The sequence below is a fragment of the Macaca nemestrina genome, chromosome 10, assembly GCF_043159975.1.
Source record: "Macaca nemestrina isolate mMacNem1 chromosome 10, mMacNem.hap1, whole genome shotgun sequence".
NCBI classification, from domain to species: Eukaryota; Metazoa; Chordata; class Mammalia; order Primates; family Cercopithecidae; genus Macaca; species Macaca nemestrina.
The window spans coordinates 142,372,765-142,390,838 of record NC_092134.1 but is presented as its reverse complement, the minus strand read 5'-3'; the positions used below and the strand labels follow the sequence as shown (position 1 = coordinate 142,390,838).

Below are 18,074 nucleotides of genomic sequence, written 5' to 3'. Positions count from 1 at the left end.
AAGTTACTAATCGTTTTCAACAGGGGGCCCTGTTTTATTATTATGCATTTGGCCCCACAAATTGTATAGCTACTCCTAATAGGAACCACAGTGCAAATTCTGGAATCTTTATTTCTCATCCTTTTGTTAACAATAAATATCCTTATGGATGAAAACACTGTTGGTTGGGTTTTCTGTTACTTATAGCTAAACACATTCTATTTTGTTTTGTTTTGAGACAGAATCTCGCTCTTTGACTCAGGCTGGAGTGCAGTGGTGTGATCCTGGCTCACTGCAACCTCCGTCTCCTGGGCTCAAGCTCAGCCTCCCAAGCAGCTGGGACTACAGACGTGCACCACCACACCCAGCTAATTTTTTTGTATTCTTGATATAGATAGGGTTTGACCGTGTTGCCCAGGCTGGTATCAAACTCCTGAGCCCAAGTGATCTGCCCACCTCAGCCTCTCAAAACGCTGGGATTACAGGCATGAGCCACTGCACCCGGCCCAAACACATTCTGATATGATATTTAAACTAGAGGCAAGATTCACCTGGAGTCTCCACGGGGAAAAGCCTGAAATTGTGTAAGACCATGAATTTTGGATTTCAGAAGCTCTAAACCTCTGAAACCATTTCCTTCTTTTTTTTTTTTTTTTTTTTTTTTGAGACAGAGTCTTGTTCTGTCACCCAGGCTACAGTGCAGTGGCATGATCTTGACTCACTCTAACCTCTAAACTCCACCTCCTGGGTTCAAGTGATTCTCCTGCCTTAGCCTCCCAAATAGCTGGGATTACAGGCACCCACCACCACACCTGGCTAATTTTTGTATTTTTAGTAGAGACAGGGTTTCACCATGTTGGCCAGGCTGGTCTCGAACTCCTGACCTCAGGTGATCTGCCTACCTTGGCCTCCCAAAGTGCTGGGATTACAGGTGTGAGCCACTGCACCCGGCCCCATTTCCTTATTCTTAAAGTGAGAATAAATAACATCTACTAGTTAGAGTTGCAGGAAGACTAGATGAGTTAACATATAAAGCACACGCTTAATATCTGACATTTAATAGATGTTTCTGTAATTTTTTTTTTTTCTTTTGAGACAGAGTCTTGCTCTGTCACCCAGGCTGGAGTGCAGTGGCACGATCTTGGCTCACTGCAACCTCTGCCTCCCGGGTTCATACCATTCTCCTGCCTCAGCCTCCCGAGTAGCTGGGACTACAGGCATCTGCCACCACACCCGGCTAATTTTTTGTATTTTTAGTAGAGATGGGGTTTCACCATATTAGTCAGGATGGTCTCGATCTCCTGACCTCGTGATCTGCCCACCTCGGCCTCCCAAAGTGCTGGGATTACAGGCATGAGCCACCGCGCCCGACCTTCTGTAATGTTAATTGCATTCTTTTTCACTTCCACACTTTACAATAAACCCACCTGATGAAAGGAGAGAAGCATAAAAATTCCATGCCGACAAAAGTCCTTATCTGGGCCAACTACCTTCAGATTTCAATTGTTTAAAAAAGCCAAACATTTAAGGAGTAGATAAATTGAATAATTAAAATAAAATAAGGAAATAAAATTTTCACTTATTAAGAATTACCATTTTGAGAGGCCGGGCGCGGTGGCTCAAGCCTGTAATCCCAGCACTTTGGGAGGCCGAGACGGGCGGATCACGAGGTCAGGAGATCGAGACCATCCTGGCTAACACGGTGAAACCCCGTCTCTACTAAAAAATACAAAAAACTAGCCGGGTGAGGTGGCGGGCGCCTGTAGTCCCAGCTACTCAGGAGGCTGAGGCAGGAGAATGGCGTAAACCCGGGAGGCGGAGCTTGCAGTGAGCTGAGATCCGGCCACTGCGCTCCAGCCTGGGCGACAGAGAGAGACTCCGTCTCCAAAAAAAAAAAAAAAGAATTACCATTTTGAGGCTGGGCGCAGTGACTCATGCCTGTAATCCCAGCCCTTTGGGAGGCTGAGGCAGTTGGATCACCTGAGGTCAGGAGTTCGAGACCAGCCTGACCAACATGGTGAAACCCCGTCTCTACTAAAAATACAAAAAAACAATTAGCTGGGTGTGGTGGTGGGTGCCTGTAATCCCAGCTACTCGGGAGGCTGAGGCAGGAGAACCGCTTGAAGCCGGGAGGCAGAGGAGGTTGCAGTGAGCCAAGATTGTGCCATTGCGCTCCAGCCTGGGCAATAAGAGTAAAACTTCATCTCAAAAACAAACAAAAAAAAAAGAATTATCATTTTGGATGGGCACGGTGGCTCATGCCTGTAATCTCAGCAGTTTGGGAGGCCAAGGTGGGTGAATCACTTGAGTCCAGGAGTTCGAGACCATCTGGGTAACATAGTGAGAACCCATCTCTGCTATAAATACAAAAAAAATTTAGCTGGGTGTGGTGGCACATGCCTGTCGTCCCAGCTACTTCGGAGGCTGAGGCACGAGAATCACTTGAGCCCAGGAGGCAGAGGTTGCACTGAGTGGAGATTACACCACTGCACTCCAGCCTGGGCAACAGAGTGAGGCCCTATCTCAAAAATAAATAAATAATAAAAAACAAAAAAAGAATTGCCATTTGGCTTAGGTATTAGCCAAAATGGGCTTTATGCATATTAATTGTCTACTTTGTTACCAGGAATATTTTTCTGGAGACGGAAAGATCATTTGTTTTGCTGAATCTCATTTTGGGCAGTGCTCACCGGGGCAGTCTCGCCCCTGCACCTGTGGCAAGAGCTGGTGGCTTGACTGGGGGCCGCAGGATCTGCTCTTCAGGACGGCTCACTCACATGGCCAGCACGGAGGGGCTGGCTCCCAGCCCAGAGTTCAGGGGGCTCAGGGGCTGGGAGGAACATGGGGTTCTTCTCCATGTGGGCCTCTCCACAGACGGGATTTCTCAGAGTGCGTGACTGGATTCTAAGAGTCAGCATTCCAGGAGAATGTCAGAAAGCTGTGTTACCTTCTATTCTATTTTATTTTTTCAGACAGAGTTTTGCTCTTGTTGCCCAGGCTGGAGTGCAATGACCAGATTTCAGCTCGCTGCAAATTCGGCCTCCCAGGTTCAAGCCATTCTCCTGCCTCAGCCTCCCAAGTAGCTGGGATTACAGGCACCCACCATCACACCTGGCTAATTTTTGTATTTTTAGTAGACAGGGTTTCACCATGTTGGCCAGGCTGGTCTCAAACTCCTGACCTCAAGTGAACCGCCCGCCTCGGCCTTCCAACGTGCTGGGATGACAGGCACGAGCCACTGTGCCCAGGCTGTATTGTGCCTTTTATGACCTAGCCTGAGAAGGAAACATAGCCTCACCTCTCACTGGGAGACTGCTGAAGTCACGTGGATACACATGCGGAACCGGTGCGGTTGTTACAGCCATTTTTGGAAAATGCTGCTGGCCACAGAATACTGACCGTCTGGGCCAGGAAGTGTCTGGCAGCCTATGGTGTGCTTCCGTGGAGCACAGGCTGAAATGGGAAGGATGTGGGTCCTGCAGAGTGGATGTGGCGATTCAGAGGCCCTTCTACAAGTGGAGGTGGGTGGGGCACTCAGCTAGGATGGAGGCCGGCTTCAGGAGGCTGGGGGCATTTTCCTCAAGCACCCTATGCTGGTATTAGTAACTCGGCCAGCTTCCAAACCGAGTCATAACATTGTGTGTCTTTGAATTCCCCTGCGATCCTCAGGGGATAAAGTATTCTTTCTGTTTCCTGTCCTTGGCTATTGTGTGATAGCAGCTGTACTACTGATCCAGGCGCTGTCACTCCGCCCACCAGAGAAAGGTGCATTTAGGCATATGACTTAATACTTTCACAGGAGAATTCTAAAAAAATAAGAAGAATGCTAACATTAACTGTTTACTCAACCGAGTGCTGAGGGTTTCCTAAGCATTATCTCATTTAGTTCTCAAAAGGATTCTAAGAACTGGGCACTAGTATCGTCTCTATTTCACGGTTAGGAAACTGCATTTTAGAGATGTGAAGTAATTGGCAAGGTTCGGGAGTCTCCAGTCCAAGGCCGACTGCAGTGCCTCTTAGCTGTACTATCTTATTATGGTTCAATCTATAATTTCACTAACGAAATGCATATGTATTAGCCCCCATCAGGAGTGAGTGTTGTTCTAAGCACTAAGAATACATTTGTGAATGAAGGAGATAGTCTATAATCTCACGGAGATAAAGTCTATAGTGCCATGAAGCTGACGATAAAATAGCAGGTCACATGTCATGACGACCATTAAACGAGAGTGATGCTTGATAATGACTTTATGTCGATAACTGAGTGACAAGAAAAAGCCAGTCATGGCTAAGGCTGGGAGAAGAGCAGTTCTGGCTGGTGTTGAGATAAACTTAGATACATTTAAATTTTTAAAAGTGTATTTCAGCAGACAGTGGTTCATGAATCAGGGGGCACCAGAATCCAAGAAGTTCAGTACTCCACTAGGGTAATGTGCAAGAGCAAAACATTCATGAGGTGTTCTCAGAAGCAAGACGAAGACGATCTATCTGACTGGTTACATTGGAAAGTCTCTAGTTAAAGGTGAGCTGGAAGTTTCTCATCAGTAAGGTCCCTAGTTAGGGTTGGCTGCTGACTTCTGAGTGGTTAAGCTGAAGTTTCACCCTTTACATGGGCTTTAGTTTGCTTCCTGAGAAACCCACGGCCCTGAAGCTGTTTCAGCCTAAGGTTCTCCAAAATCAAGTCTTTTATCACTGGGCACAGCAAATACAAAGGTCCAGAGGTGGGGAGGAGTCTGGGTAATGGGTCAAAGGGAGATTCATACAAGATGTAGGGAGGGAGGGCACAGGCCTTAGAAGCCAGGGTAAAGATTTGGGGGTTTATTCTAAGTTTATGGGACCCCCATAAGGTGGACCATCCATAAAGGACCAAGGACACTTTTGAGATTTCATGCAGGGAAAGGACCTGATCTGAATAGAAACATCAGTTGTTGTACAGAGAATGGACTGTAGGGAAATGTGTGGACGCAGCGGCACCAGCTAGGACCTGAGAGATGGTAGCTTAGTGAAGTTGGAGAGAAAATAACAGATATGGAAAATGTGTTCATAGAGAATCTATAGAGGATCCAAACTGTTGGACGTGACCATCGTTTGGATAATGGTGGTAAAGAAAGGAATCAAGGATAATACCTGGGTTCTTCACTTGAGTAACCGAGTAAATGTTGGTGTTTTTTACTGAAGCAGGAAAGACAGAGGCAGGAGCAGGTTTGGAGGAAATGGAAAGGTCTGATTTTCTTGGATTTGTTTGCTTGTTCTGACACCCAGGCTGAGCTGCACTCAATCACAGCTCACTGCAGCCTCGAACTTCTGGGCTCAAGCAGTCCTCTTACCTCAGCCTTTTGAGTAGCTAGGACTGTAGGCACATGCCACCACACCCTATTTTTGTTGTTGTTGTTTGTAAAGACAGGGTCTTGCTATGTTGCCCAGGCTGGTCTTGAACTCTTGACCTCAAGCGATCCTCCCTTCTTAGCCTCCCAAAGTGCTGGGATTATAGATGTGAGCCACCTCACCCAAACAAAGTTCTGTTTCAAATATGTTAATATGTTACCTGTTAGGCATCCAGATGAAAATGTCAACTTAATATGTGAATCAGAAGTCAGGATAAAGAGTAGAGCAGAGCTGGAAATATACATAAAGAAGTCATTGGCACATAGATATTATTTGAAGCCATTGGAGTAGATAAGAATAAAGTATAAATAAAGAGAAGGAACCCCAACACTGAGTCCTGAGCACTCCAACACATAGAGGCAAGACAGAGAAGAAATAAGCAAAGAAAATTGAAAATAAGGGGCTGGGCACGGTGGCTTACGCCTGTAATCCCAGCACTTTGGGAGACCGAGGCGGGTGGATCACGAGGTCAGGAGATGGAGACCATCCTGGCTAACACGGTGACACCCCATCTCTACTAAAAAATATAAAAAATTAGCTGGGCGTGGTGGCGGGCAACTGTGGTCCCAGCTACTCGGGAGGCTGAGGCAGGAGAATTGTGTGAACCTGGGAGGCGGAGCTTGTCGTGAACTGAGATTGCGCCACTGCACTCCAGCCTGGGCGACAGAGCGAGTCTCCATCTAAAAAAAATAAATAAATAAAGTAAAAATAAAAATTAAAAAATGGCTGGGTGCAGTGGCTCACGCCTGTAATCCCAGCACTTTGGGAGGCCAAGGAGGGCGGATCACAAGGTCAGGAGATCGAGACCATCCTGGCTAACATGGTGAAACCCTGTCTCTACTGAAAATACAAAAATTAGCCAGGCGTGGTGGCGGGCGCCTGCAGTCCCAGCTACTTGGGAGGCTGAGGCAGGAGAATGGGGTGAACCCGGGAGGCGGAGCTTACAGTGAGCCGAGATCGCGCCACTGCACTCCAGCCTGGGCGACAGAGCGAGACTCCATCTCAAAAACAAACAAACAAACAAACAAAAAACAAAAAGAAAAACCAAACAAAAAAGAAAATTGAAAAAAAATGGCCAGGCCAGGTGCAGTGACTCATACCTGTAATCCTAGCACCTTGGGAGGCTGAGGCAGAAGAGTTGCTTGAACCCGGAAGTTCAAGACCAGCCTGGGCAACACAGTGAAACCTTATCTCTACAAAAAATTAGCCAGGCACAGTGGCGCACACTTATAGTCCCAGCTACTCAGGAGGCAGGAGGGTCACTTGAGCCCAGGAATTTGAGGCTGCAGTGAGCTATGATTGCACCACTGCACTCCAGCCTAGGCGACAGAGTTAGATCCTGTTTCTAAACAAAACAAAAACAAAAACAAAAACAAAACTCTGTGCATGGCAGCTCACGCCTAAAATCCCAGCACTTTGAGAGGCAGAGGTGGGCAGATCACCTGAGGTCAGGAGTTCAAGACCAGCCTGGCCAGCATGGCGAAACCCCGTACTAAAAGTACAAAAATTCGCCGGGCGTGGTGGCAGGCGCCTTTAATCCCAGCTACTCGGGAGGCCGAGGCAGGAGAATTGCTTGAATCTGGGAGGCAGAGGTTGCAGTGAGCTGAGATCGTGCCATTGCACTCCAGCCTGGGTGACAGAGTGAGACTCCATCTCAAAAAAAAAAAAGGGCCGGTGAGGTAAAGAAGAAAACCAGGAAGTTACTTGTTACGAGCTAAATTATGTTCCTCCCAAATTCATGTGTTGAACCCCTAACGTCCAACACCTCAGAATGTGACCATATTTGGAAACAGAGCCTTTGAAGCTATAATTAAGTTGAAATGAAGCCATTAGGGTGGGCCCTAATCTAACCTGACTGATGTCCTTAAAGGAGGAGGAAATTTTGTCACAAAGAGAGACACTATGGCTGGGTACGGTGGCTCATGCCTGTATTCCCAGCACTTTGGGAGGCTGAGGTGGGTAGATTACTTGTTGCCAAGTGTTCAAGACCAGCATGGTCCACATAGCAAAACCCTGTCTTTACTAAAAATACAAAAAAATTAGCAGGGTGTGGTGGCATGCACCCGCAATCCCAGCTACTCGGGAGGTTGGAGCAGTAGACTTGGTTGAGCCCAGGAGGCAGAGGTTGCAGTGAGCCAAGATCGAGCCATTGCACTGCAGCCTGGGTGACAGAGTGAGACCCTGTATCTAAAAAAGAAAGAAACAAAAGAGAGAGAGAGACACTAAAGGGATGTGCCCACACAGTGGAAAAGCCATGTGAGAACCCAGCGAGAAGGTGGCCATCTGTAAGCCAATGAGAGATGCCTCAGGAGAAACCAAGCCTGCTGACACCTTGATCTCAGACTCTAGCCTCTAGAACAAGTTTCTGTTCTTAAAGCCACCCAGTCTGTGGTATTTAGTTATGGCAGCCCTAGCAAAGTACTACAGTATTTTACTCCAGAAGCAAAGAGAAGAAAATGTTTCAAGTAAGACAAATGGTCTACCGTGTAGGACACTGACAACAGGCAGGGCAAAATACAGATGGAGAAGTGACCACTAATAAGGAAACAAGATAATCTCACCAACTCTAGGAAGAGCAGTTTCCTGGAAGCATGAGTAGAATCGAGAGAATGAGCAGTAAGGAGGTAGAGCGGCCGCTATATGCCACGCCTTCTTTTCTTTCTTTTTTTTTTTTGAGATCGGAGTCTTGCTCTGTGGCCCAGGCTGGAGTGCAGTGGCGTGATCTCGGCTCACTGCAAGCTCCGCCTCCCGGGTTCACGCCATTCTCCTGCCTCAGCCTCCCGAGCACCTGGGACTACAGGCGCCCGCCACCGCGCCCGGCTAGTTTTTTATTTGGATTTTTTAGTAGAGACAGGGTTTCATCTTCTTGGCCAGGATGGTCTCGATCTCCTGACGTCGTCATCCGCCTGCCTCGGCCTCCCAAAGTGCTGGGATTACAGGCGTGAGCCACTGCGCCCGGCCCTATATGCCACACTTTCAAGACGTGTCATGGAAGTGGCCAGATAATTAGATGGTAATTAGAGGGGAATGTTGGGTCAAATAAGACTTTTTTTTTTTTTTTTTGAGATGAGTCTTGCTGTGTCACCCAGGCTGGAGTGCAGTGGCGCAATATCGGCTCACTGCAACCTCCGCCTCCTGGGTTCAAGCAATTCTCACGTCTCAGCCTCCCGAGTACCTGGGATTACAGGCATGTGCCACCACACCCAGCTTATTTTTTGTATTTTAGTAGAGACAGTTTCACCAGGTTGGCCAGGATGGTCTCGAACTCCTAACCTCGTGATCCACCCACCTCGGCCTCCCAAAGTGCTGGGATTACACGCGTGAGCCACTGCACCCAGCCCAAGGAAGACATTTTTTAAGACAGATATTCGAGTATGTTTGCATGCTTTATTTATTTATTTATCTATTTATTTATTTTCCTGAGACAGGGTCTGGATCTGTCACCCAGGCTGGAATGCAGTGGCATGACTCAGTTTCCTGCAACCTCTGCCTCCCTGGCTCCAGCCATCCTCCCTCCTCAACCTCTTTTTTTTTTTTTTTTTTTTTTTCTGGAGACGGAGTCTCGCTCTGTCGCCCAGACTGGAGTGCAGTGGCCGGATCTCGGCTCACTGCAAGCTCCGTCTCCTGGGTTCACGCCATTCTCCTGCCTCAGCCTCCCGAGTAGCTGGGACTACAGGCACCCGCCACCTCGCCCGGCTAGTTTTTTGTATTTTTTAGTAGAGACGGGGTTTCACTGTGTTAGCCAGGATGGTCTCGATCTCCTGACCTTGTGATCCGCCCGTCTCGGCCTCCCAAAGTGCTGGGATTACAGGCTTGAGCCACCGCGCCCGGCCCCTCCTCAACCTCTTGAGTAGCTGTGACTACAGGTGCATGCCACCACGCTCAGCTAATTTAAAAAAATTTTTTGAGGCTGGGTGTGGTGGCGCACATCTGTAATCCCAGCTATTTGAGAGGCTGAGGTGGGAGGATCACCTGAGCTCAGGAAGGGGAGGTTGCAGTGAGCTGAGATGGCGCCTCTGCTCTCCAGCCTGGGCTCAAGCAGTCCTCCCACCTCGGACTCCCAAAGTGCTGGGATTACTGGTGTTAGCCACTGTGTCAGGCCTATTTTTGAGCTTTATATTCATGGAATTATGCCCAATGTACTATTTTATGCCTTTTCCATTTCATTCCATTACATTAAGTTTATAAGAGTCATGCCTATGAATGTTAGCAGTGAAAATGACGGAGTAAGAAACTCCCACAATTCTTTCCTCCATAAAAGCAAGTAGAAAACTGACAAAAATTGTTAGTATTAAGTTTATCAGGACTCTGGAAATTAACCAGAGGCTTGCTTGCAGCAATCTGGGACACATTTATCAAGACAAACGGTTGAATCTTAATAAAAACAAAGAGGTTTGTGGCATTTGAACTATCCTATTTCCATCCCCCTTTCTCCAGCTCCCTGGCAGTCTTGGAAACCAACAGTCCACAATCCTGGTGACCCCAGGAACCTGGCAGCCACTGGATAAGGCAGAATGGGGTTAGAACACCTTCAAAGCTTCATTCTCACGGTACTGTCGTTATTTGTCTGTCTGGTGCTTCCCTGGAAGACCCCACTTGCAAGGCTGCCTTTATTTAACCTAACTAGGATCTTATCCAGGGCTAAAAAAATAAAAATCCTTTTCTCCAGAGGCGTTTATTGAAAATATTTCAAGGCAATTTTTTGACTTCATTCCTGCCTCAGTAGTGGGTGATATTAGGGCAAACAAGAGGCTAACCTAAAGCTCAAAAGGAAAAGCCAGAGGATGGTATGTCCCTAGGAGCTTTGAAAAGCTTCAGCTCATTCTGGGAATCTACAAAGCAGCGTATGCATAGGGCTGTGTGCATGCCCAGCAAAGATCTGAGCAGGCCCTAACCTGCCCTTCCCCACAAGAGTGTGAGCTCAATAAGGCAAGGAGCTTGTCCACTATATCCCCAGGATCGTGAACTATGCTTCACACATAGTAGAAATTCAATAAATATTTGTTGAATAAATAAAGAATTGGTGAGTGTACACACACACACACACACACACACACACACACACACACACACACACAGAGTCAGCTCTCCGTATCCGTGGCTTCTGCATCCATGGATTCAACCAACTGGAGATAAAAATATTTGGACAAGAAAATGGATGGCTGCATCTGTACTGAACATGTATAGACTTTTTTTTTCTTGGCATTATTCCCTAAACAAGACAGTTTAACAATATACATAGCATTTACTTTGTATTAGATATTACAATAATCTAGAGATGATTTAAAGTATACAGGAGGATGTATGTAGTTTATATGCAAATACTATGCCATTTCATATCAGTAACTGTATCTGCAGATTTTGGTTTTGGAAGGGGGTGCCGGAACCAATCCACCACAGATACTGAGGAACAACTATATATATTTGCATCCCAGGAATACCAGTCAAAGAATTATTTAACATTCTCACAATGAGAACTGATTCATACCAAAAGTATAATAGTCAATAATTTTATTTAGATGAGACTTTGGTGGGGCTGCACTAATTATATTTGTCATATAAATTATATGAAAGACATTTTACTTATTTTATTATATATGTAATCACAATTTATTACATTTGACCACAGTTGTTTTTATTATAAGAATTTTAGGCTAGGCATGGTGGCTCAAGCCTGTAATTCCAACACCTTGGGAGGCTGAGGGAGGAGGATCACTTGAGCCCAAAAGTTTGAGACCAGCCTGGGCAACATAGGGAGCCCCTGTCTCTACAAAAATAAAATTTAAAGATTAGCCGGGCATGGTGTCATGCTCCTGCAGTCCCAGCTACACGGGAGGCTGAGGTGGGAGGATCTCTTGAGCCCAGGAGGCGAGGCTGCAGGGAGCTATGATCACACCACTGCACTCCAGCCTGGGCAACAGAGCAAGATCCTGACTCTTAAAAAAAAAAGATTTTCGTATGTGTGTACGATATTAAGAGTGAAGTACAAAATCTGGGAAAAGTAAAATGAAGAAACTATGTAAAGAGGTTTATCAGACAGCATTCTATATATACTGGTGATAACTTAATTCAGGAATTCTTGCTTCCGTTCTGTTGACAGACTTTGCGTCAGTGTGAAGTGAGACACATTGTCTCCATATATCCCACTGCATTTCTGGTGATATAATCATAATTTAGGGCCGGGTGCAGTGACTCATGCCTGTAATCCCAGCATTTTGGGAGGCCAAGGTGGGCGGATCACCTGAGGTCAGGAGTTCGAGACCAGCCTGTACAACATGGCAAAACCCCAGCTCTACTAAAAATACAAAAACTAGCTGGGTGTGGTGGCGGGTGCCCGTAATCCCAGCTACCTGGGTGGTGCAGGGGAGTGCTGAGGCAGGAGAATTGCTTGAACCCAGGAGGCAGAGGTTGCAGGAAGTCAAGATGGCACCATTGCACTCCAGCTTGGGCAACAGAATAAGCCTTTGTCTCAAAAAAAAAAAAAAAAAAAAAAAGTCATAATTTAGTCCTAGTCACATTCCTTTTGGGATCGTTTTATTATCTCATTTTGCTGATGAGGGTGGTTACTGGATTTTTATGTAGCACAATCTTTGGCAGTCAAGAAGCTATCCATAGTTTAAAATAAAAAACAAAATACTAATACCCAAAAATAAAGGAACATTTCTTTTTACCAAAAGACTTCCTAAGATTCTTTTTTCAGTTTGAAAGTTTGGCCTATTAGGAATGGTGTTTGGCAAAGATAATGTCTTAAAATGACAACTGGAAAGAACAGTAAGAAATTAGGACAGTGAAACATGGATTTAGAAAGGCAGCTGGGAGAGGGCATTTGGGAGGAGGTGGTTACAAATGGTTGTTCAGAATGGCATTTGGGAGTCAGTAGGTGGTTCATGAGACAAGGAAGTATCTGAATAAAGTGAACTGACAACTGAGCTATTTTGGGTAGGGTATCATAGCAAACTGAACGTTGTATTAAGTACTTTTCTCATCAATAACCAAAGCCAGGTACATCCCTTGCTGAGACTTTGAACCAAATATATACGTACAGAGAGAGATAGGCAATAAATCGATACTTGATTGTGTTATATAGTAGCTGTTTCTAAGAGTCAAAGTGTATGTACATAGAAGTGGATTTATATGCATATGTCACCATTTTTTTCCATGGAATTTTATCATTGCATATGCAAAGATAAAATATAGATAACCTATCATTGCATATGCAAAGATAAAATATAGATAACCTATCATTGAATATGCAAAGATAAAATATAGATAACCTATCTGCAAAATATAATATAGATAAAATATAATCTATCTGTATTTATATTTAATAAAGATAAAATATAGATAACCTATCTGCAAAATATAGATTTTGAAATCTGAGCAGCAAGCTCCTTTGGTTGGAGAAGAAAAGGAACCTGTATGTCTTTACTTTCATTGGGGCCTAATATTTCCTTTGGGGTGACTATGATGCAACCAATATAAATGTTCATTTAATCAACCTTTTGCTTTTTTTCATATTATTAGAGGATACAGAAAACACTGTGGGGAAGGGCATGGTTTTTTTTTTTTTTTAAACAGTCATTGAGCCAGAAAAGACTGCGTTTTCCTCTACTGTGAGAATTATATAACTAAGATATAAAGATAAGCTAATATATAGGACTTAGAATTGTGAACTGGGGAGGCAGGTATTGCACTTAACGGAGGAAAATAAGCAGCAGTGTGCAGAGTGGGGTTAGTAAGTTCACCTTTGGTTACAGGCAGCCATGGTCAGATCACAGCCAAAAAGGTGAATAAACCTGATAAAGCCTTTGCATAAGATTTTAGTTTTTTAAATACTTAAAAAAAATTACATTATTTATTCAAAAGTACTATTATTGGTTGTAAATAAATATGGAAAAATAATACATTTTGCTGGTCTTTCCTATAAAATTCGTGAAAAAGTTTAAGAGTACAATGCTTAACAAGAACATCATGTAACTCATATGATACTCTCTACATAATTGCTGTTTTTGAAAGCTATTTGGTAATTTTTATTAAAAGCTAAAAACACCTTTACCTTTTGATTCAATAATCTTATTTTGGGAGTAGGTAGGGGGGAATTAATCACATAATATGGAAGGAATAAGCACAAATCTTGAGGCAACCCTAATACTCAATATTGTTTGTTTATGTATTCATTCAGCAAATGTTTTTCAAGTGCCTATTACGTTCCCAGCACTAGGGGTGAAACAGGTAATACAAGAAAGTCTTTTCTCTCATAGAACTTATATTTCAGCGGGGGAGACTGAAAATAAGCAAGCATAGCATATGTGTGTGTGTGTGTGTGTGTGTGTGTGTGTGTGTGTGTGTGTGTGTATAAATACATATATAGTATACCAGGTGGAGAAAAATAAAACAGGATATGGGGAGAGAAAGTGCATGAGGAAATGGCTGTTTCATATAGGGACACCAGGGAAGGCTCAGGGATGGTGACATCTGAGACCTGAAGGAAGTAAGGAAGCAAGCCTTGAGGCAAACTGGCAGAAAACTGTGCCCTTGAGGTGGGGGCACACCTGGCACGGTTGGGGGAACAGTAGGGAAATTGGGGCAACTGAAGCAGAATGAGCTAGGAGACTAGCAGATGAGGTCAAAGAGTCAATGAGGGGACAAATTTTGTAGGACATTATAGGCCATCCTAAGAATTTGGATTTTACTCTGAGTGAGACTTGAAGCCATTGGAGAATTTTGTGCAAGAAAGTGACAGAATATAATCTAGCTTTTAAATCAATGGGGGAAAGGGGAAGAAAACACAAAAACCAGTTAGGAATTTTTTTTTTTTTTTTTTTTTTTTGAGACAGAGTCTCGCTCTGTCACCCAGGTTGGAGTGCAGTGGCGCAATCTTAGCTCACTGTAAGCTCTGCCTCCTGGGTTCACGCCATTCTCCTTCCTCAGCCTCCCGAGTAGCTGGGACTACAGGCGCCCGCCACCACGCCCGGCTAATTTTTTTGTATTTTTAGTAGAGACGGGGTTTCACCATGTTCGCCAGGCTGGTCTTGATCTCCTGACCTCATGATCCGCCCTCCTCGGCCTTCCAAAGTGCTGGGATATCAGGCGTGGGCCACCGCGCCCGGACAGAAACTTTAAATAATACAGGCAAGAAATGTTGGTGGATTGGGCAGTGTAGTAATGATACAGGTGATGAAAGTGGTTGAATTTTGGACATAATCTGAAGGTAGATCTGACAGGATTTTTTTTTTTTTTTTTTAAGACACAGTCTGGCTCTGTCGTCCAGGCTGGAGTGCAGTGGTACGATCTCGGCTCACTGCAATCTCCACCTCCCAGGCTCAAGAGATCCTCCTGCCCCGGCCTCCCGAGTAGCTGGGACTACAGGCATGTGCCACCATGCCCAGCTAAATTTTGTATTTTTTGTAGAGACAGGGGTCTCACCATGTTATGCAGACTGATCTCAAACCCCTGGGCTCAAGTGATCTGTCCGCCTTGACCTCCCAAAATGTTGGGATTACAGGCACGAGCCACCACGCCCGGTCCTCCTTTTTTTTTTTTTTAAGAAATGTGGTCTCACTGTCGCCCAGGCTAGAGTGCAGTGGTGTGATCATAGCTCTCTGTAGCCTCCACTCCTGGGCTTAACTGATCCTCTGCCTCAGCTTCTCGAGTAACTGGGGACCACAGGCACGCACCACCACACTTGGTGTATTTATTTATTTTGTGAGATGGATTCTTGCCATATTGCCCAGGCTGTCAACAGGATTTATTAATAAACTGAATGTGAAGCGTGAGAGAGGAAGTTAAGGAGGACTCTAATATTTGGTCTGAGTAACTGGACAAACAGAGTTGCCATCTACTGAGATGGGGAAGATATGGGAAGAGCAGGTTTGGGAGTAGAAATCAGAAGTTTATTTTTGAATGCATAAGACTTCCAATGCCTGTTAGACAGCAGTAGCAGCAAATTGGTTCCTTGGCCCTATTCCTTGCCTGTGCCACATCAGTGCACTATGGACAGCCTGATCTCCAACTGCCAGCACCTCCATTTCTTGGCCTGAGGACTTTTCTCAAACGAAGACAGTCATGAAAACAAGACAAAAGAACACATAAAAGGCAGGTTTTTTCCTTCTCTAATAAGAGGGAGGCTCATGAAGAGAAACTCTCTGCCCTTCCTTGTTCCCAGCTTTCTGCCTTGAACGCCTTTGAGAATGTGATGATTGGTGGTGTGGCGAACAACAGGGGAAGGCCAAGGGAACTGAAGAGTGGCCAACTCAGAGCCATGGAGCCGCAGAACGGAACCAGGTTCAGCAACGGCCCGCCTCTGCAGCGCCTGCTCTGTGAGCAAAATACAGGCTTCTTGTTGCAGCCGCTGTGAATCAGTATCCTCCTCCTTGCTGCTGAAAGCATTCCCGCCCGATTCACTGCTCAGTTACTATTGTTAACTAACCTCAAGTACTCACTACGCACTAAGTGACGATCTGTGCTACTCTAAGCATTTCACATGTATTTTCTCATTTAATCCTTATAACAACTTTACAAGTGAGTTACTGTTATTATCTCCACATTAGATAAGAAAATTGAGGCATGGAGAGTTTACATCGTAGTATGAACCTAGGCAGTCTTACTCCACAGTCCTGACCCTAACTACCCTGCTGTACTGCCTTCCAATACCTGTGGTTGCGGTAGTCCCCTGCCTTATGTGCAGTTTCAGTCACCCACAGACAACCGTGAGTACAGTAAGATAGGTGAGTACAGTAAGATATTTTGAGAGGGAGAAAACACATTCATGTAACTTTTATTATAGTATATTGTTATAACCGTTCTATTTCATTATTAGTTGTTGCTAATCTCTTACTCTGCCTAATTTAGAAATTAAACATCATAGGTATGTATGTATAGGAAAAACATAATATATATACAGGGTTTGGTACTATCCATGGTTTCAAGCATCCACTGTGGGCGGGGGGGGGGGTCTTAGAACTACTGTAGATAATTCCAGGTGGGGGATAAAGATGAGAGGGGGCTACCACAAAGAACTTGACATAAAACTACAACTATAAACCTTCATGTGGCAAATTCTTGTTCAACTACACAATACAAACATTTATGAGGTATCCAAAACTTCAAATGCAGATGGTAAGACAATATTGTATATGGCTAAACAATGACCAAAAACCACTCTCATATTCCTCTAATTTTGAATTTAAAATGCTTTAAGAGATATTTAAAACAAGTTTAGTTACTGTCCACTTACGCAAATAAAACAGGTAATACAGGAGGATCCAAAACTATTCCTTCACCTATACATCCCAAACCAGAAGTGACCAGAAGTGGGTGATACCCAGTGGATTTGGGCATAAGAGAAAGCTACACAGGAATAATGTTGACCTCATTTCTCCCATTAGCTCCTGATACATCCTCCTGCTCCCATTTATAGCAGAAATTCTCTAAATAATTGCTAGCACTCACAAACTATCTTTCCACCCATTCCATTCTCTCTTGAACCAATCAAACTTTCAACTCAAGCACTCCCAGTAAACTGTTCTTGTCAAGGTCCCCAATTGTCTACATCACTAAAGCCACTGTCAATTCTTAGTCATCATTATCATCTTATTGGCTCAGCAGCAGAATATGATATAGTTCTGAGTCTCTGTTGCTGGCTCTTTCATTGGTCTCTAAACATTGAAAGCTTCAGTGCTTGGACTTTTAATCCACATTCACACCTCTGGCGTTCTCATCCTGGCCCACAGCTTTGCAATGTTGTAATGGATTAAAGATAGCCCCAGGGCTGGGCACACTGGCTCACGTCTGTAATCCCAGCACTTTGGGAGGCTGAGGCGGGTGAATCACAAGGTCAGGAGTTCGAGACCAGCCTGGCCAATATGGTGAAACCTCGTCTCTACCAAAAATACAAAAAATTAGCTGGGTGTGGTGGCACATGCCTATAATCCCAGCTACTCGGGAGGCCAAGGCAGGAGAATTGCTTGAATCTGGAGGTGGAGCTTGCAGTGAGCAGAGATCTTGCCACTGCACTCCAGCCTGGGCGACAGAGCAAGACTCCGTCTCAAAAAAAAAAAAGAAAGCCCCAAACTCTTTGACATACTTCCCAGTGAGAAATGAGAGTCTGTGTTTCCTCTTGGAAGGCTCTGTGACTGCTTTGACCAATGGCAGGAATGAAATTGTACCATTTCTGGGTCTTAAGAAACTAGGAGCTTCTACTTCCTGTCTCTCGGTAGCTCTGAGCAGCCATTTAAGAAGCTGAAGAGGCCATCTGTAGGTACTACGGTTGGCAGTCCCAGCTGAGCCCAGGCTTCCAGTCATCCCTGCCAAGGCGCCAGATATGAGCATGAATGAGTACTTGGGTATTCCAGATGAGTTTGTCTGGTAGCTGAATACCATGGAGTGACCTCAGGTGATGCCACGGGGAACAGAAGAGTTGCCCAGATGACACAGGCTCTACTTCCCAGTCCACAAAATTGTAAGCTACAGTAAAACATAGTTGTTTTCAGCCACTAAATTTTAGGGTAATCTGTCGTCCTGCAGTAGATAACCGAACAAATGACATCTTTTTGATGATGACTCACAAATTGCATGAGCCTCTCCTCTGAATTTCAGATTCATATCTAACTGCATTATCTGACATTTCTACTTGCAGACTGTCTCATCTGGGGTTCTTACAGTAGTCAACTCTGAGACCAAGGGTTCGAGCACAATCTGGGAGGCAACCC

At 44.8% G+C, this 18,074-nt stretch overlaps 1 long non-coding RNA gene across 1 annotated transcript; it reads left to right on the top strand.

Moving 5' to 3' along the window:
* The first annotated feature begins 3,367 nt into the window (after positions 1 to 3,367).
* Positions 3,368 to 15,675, top strand: LOC139356507 (uncharacterized). The gene is made up of 3 exons (XR_011608464.1): positions 3,368 to 3,500; positions 9,802 to 9,914; positions 15,530 to 15,675. It is a non-coding gene; the product is annotated as an uncharacterized lncRNA (long non-coding RNA).
* Positions 15,676 to 18,074: the final 2,399 nt, after the last annotated feature.